The 3442-nt window shown below is 39.7% G+C and overlaps 1 pseudogene; it reads left to right on the top strand.

Annotated features, from left to right (window-relative positions):
- The window catches only part of LOC105302063, a 184496-nt pseudogene that overhangs the window by 174020 nt on the left and 7034 nt on the right, over positions 1-3442 (top strand).

Genomic DNA, 3442 nt, shown 5'->3' on the forward strand with positions numbered 1-3442 from the left:
TTCCTTATTAATTTTCTGTTTGGATGATCTGTCCATATCCAACAGTGAGATATTTAGGTCTCTACTATGATAGGGTTTTGAAGGTCTGTTTCTTCGTTTAGTTCTGTTAGTAACTGCTTTACATTTTTTGGGGCTCCCGATTGGAAGCACAGTTTTAATAAGTGTTATGTCTTGTTGGTGCATGATTCCCTTTATCATTATGAAGTGTCCCTCAGTATCTTTCTTTAACTTTTTTTTTAGTTTGAAGGCTATTTCATCTAAGATTATTGCTGCTACTCCTGCTTTCTCAGAATGCCATTTGCCTGTAATATCATTTTTCACCTTTTTTCTTTGACTCTATATTTGTCTTTGGAACTGAGATGTGTCTCCTGGAGGCAGCATATGGTTGGATTTTGGTTTTGCTCCATTCTGCACCTCTGTGCCTTTTTATTGGTGAGTTCAGTCCATTTACATTTAGGGTGATTATTGAAATATGAGGTCTTATAGACTTTTTGTCTTTTGCTTTCTGGTAGCTCAGTATTTCCATTGCTTTCTTGTCCTTGTGTCTTTATTTTGTTGGCTTTTGTAGATTTTCCCTCTGATTTTTCTTGTTTTATGTTCTATACTTCAGTTCTGAATCTTTGGTGTGTGATTACCATTACAAATTTGACAAAAAAATAGTTATATATAAACAGTCATCCATTTTCTTCTGTGTCTGCCTTATCTCCATTCCTCTTTGTGAATTTGGATCTTTGAATCCTCCCATTTTTAGTCATTGTTACCTCAATTTGTCCCTATGTATGCTGAACATTCATTACTATCTTATTATAACAATTATCTTCTTATTATTTAAGCTTATACTGCCCTGTTCTTAATAAGGATTGTACTCTTCTGCTTCTATTTGCCTGATAGTCACCTTACTCCTAGTTGTTTTTTTGTTTTTGTTTTTTTTTTGTCATTTTGTTTAGGTAAGCTGACCCCTTTCAGTATTTCCTATAATGCAGGCCTCGTAGTAGAGAATTCCCTCAATTTTTGTATGTCTCGAACGGTCTTAATTTCTCTTTCATATTTAAAGGAGAGCTTAGCTGGATACATTATTCAAGGCTGGTAGTTCCTTTCACTTAATAGTTTAAATATTTGATTCCATTCCTTTCTGGCTTGTAATGTCTGTGCTGAGAAGTCCGATGATAATCTAATGGGTTTTCCTTTATAAGTTATCATTTTCTTTTCCCTGGCTGCCCTGAGAATTCTATCTTTGTCGTTGATTTTTGATAACTTTAATACAATGTGTCTTGGTGAATGCCTTCTTGGGTTGAGATAATTGAGTGTTCTGTTGACTTCTTGAATTCCAAGCTCCAGCTCCAGTTGAGAAATTCTCGTCAATTATTTGTCTAAAAAGGCTTTTGAGTCTGCTCCTTTTCTTCGCCTTCGATAATGTCTATTATTCTTATGTTGCCTCTCCTGATAGTATCAGCTAGTTCTTGTATTTCTCTTTCATTATTTTTCATTCTTCGGTTTCTCTCTTCTTCATTCTGATTAATTTCTAGATTTCTGTCTTCGATATCACTGACCCTTTCCTCAATTTGGTAGACTCTATTTCCCAAGCTTGCTATTTCATTTTTCATCTCTTGCAGTGTGTGTGTGTGGTGTGTGTTTACCTCCAGAAGTTCTATTTGGTTCTTTTTGAGGGTTTCAATCTCCTTGCTCTACTCATCTAGCTGATTTTGTATTTTCTGAAAGTGTTGATATGACTTGTTTCGAAACTCACTGAGTTCTTTTCTGAAGTACCATCCTGACTTCTCTGTCATTTAAGTCGCATACTTCTATGTCTGTAAGCTTATTTTCTGGATATTTTTTTTCTTTCTTTCTGAGATAGCTTGTCACCTTGGTTGTTCATGGTGTTTAATGGACTACTTCTCCACCTGGGCATTAATGGAAATGTATTTGCTGTTTCTTCAGAAAGAAGATTTATTATATAAAAGTCTCTCTTTAGCCCACTGCAAAGAAAGTGCTTTTCTTTTGGTTTCCAGTAGGTGGAGTCTAAGTCTTGGATCCCTGCTTTATATAAAGCCTAAATAATGCCTTTTTAATTTTCTTGTTGATATTTAATCATGCTCACTACCCTCAGTTTCAGTCCCTGTCAGTATCAGTGAAAGTCTTGGCAGTGTTTGCTCCGATTCCCCTGGGGCTCTGCAGTGATGGATCTCAGAGGGTATGGGGGGAGGGGCCCTTTGGGTTGGGAGTTGGGGGCTATGGCTCAGCCTTGGTTTTTCAACCGGAGCCTGTAAAAATCAACTGTTGTTTTCTCTGAGGTCCCGTCTTGCTTCTCTGCTTTTTGCCCTGAGGACTAGGCCCTGCTGTCAGCTACGTGGCACTCACAGGCAGGGCTGTTCAATGAATTTGCCGCACTTTCTCCCCTCCTCCTCCTTCTTCAGGAAGCTCCAGAGTCTGCGAGAAACAGCTTTAGTCTCTGCAGCATTTGCTCAGATTCCCCTGGGGTTCCACGGTATTCAGTCTCAGAGGGTATGGCAGGAGGGGCATTCTTGGTGGGGGTTTGGGGCTGAAGCTCAGCCTTGGTTTTGCAACCGCGGCCGGTAAAAATCAACTGTTGTTTTTCTGCTATCCCACTTCTTTGCCTTCTGCCCTGATGATTGGGCCTGCTGCCGGGAGGCCGCAAGGAGCTCACAGCTTTCCCCAGGCAGGGCTGTTCAGGAAACTTGCCGCTCCTTTTCCCTTCCCCCTCCTCCTACAGGGAGCTCTGGCAGCTGCGAGAGGAAGCTTCTTTATTTCTCCCATCCACCGCCCAACACTCAATGTTCTGACTTGTGGTAGCTCTTATGCACAGATCCCACACTCAGATGTGCTGGTGTGCAGTTTGGGTGTTTTTTTTTGTTTTTTTTTTTTTTTCAGTTTTAGATGTTCAGCTTATTGTTGTTTCAAGGAGAGAGATCTGAGGAGGTCTCTCCCTCTGCCATGTTTCCCAGAATGTTTAAATGGATCTTGGAATCATTATTGACTCTTCTCATTCTATTATGCTCTGCATTGGATCAATCAGCAAATCCTACAGGTCTGTCTTCATACCATATCCTGAACCTGATCTCTTGGTACCACTCCTTCATTGTCACCATGGTACTAACCTCAACTACCTGTCTTATTCCATCAGAATCCTCAGTCTATTCTCAATGCAACAGCTACAGTGATCGTATGAAAAATCATAAGTTACATCATGTAACTCCTATTTTCAAAATTCTCCAATGGCTTCCCAGCTTATTTAGAGCAAAAGCCAAAATCCTAACTATAGCTTTGAAAGCCACCCCACTCTCTTCATTTTTCTGATCTCAACCACTACATCATCTTTGTTCAACCTACCTCACGCTATTACTCTAACACTCCACATGTTTACATTCAAGGTCTTTTCACATTGTTTGCCCTTTAATATCTTCACAACCTTCCATCATTTCCT

The sequence above is a fragment of the Pteropus vampyrus genome, unplaced genomic scaffold (genome assembly GCF_000151845.1).
Source record: "Pteropus vampyrus isolate Shadow unplaced genomic scaffold, Pvam_2.0 Scaffold259, whole genome shotgun sequence".
Classification (NCBI taxonomy): domain Eukaryota; kingdom Metazoa; phylum Chordata; class Mammalia; order Chiroptera; family Pteropodidae; genus Pteropus; species Pteropus vampyrus.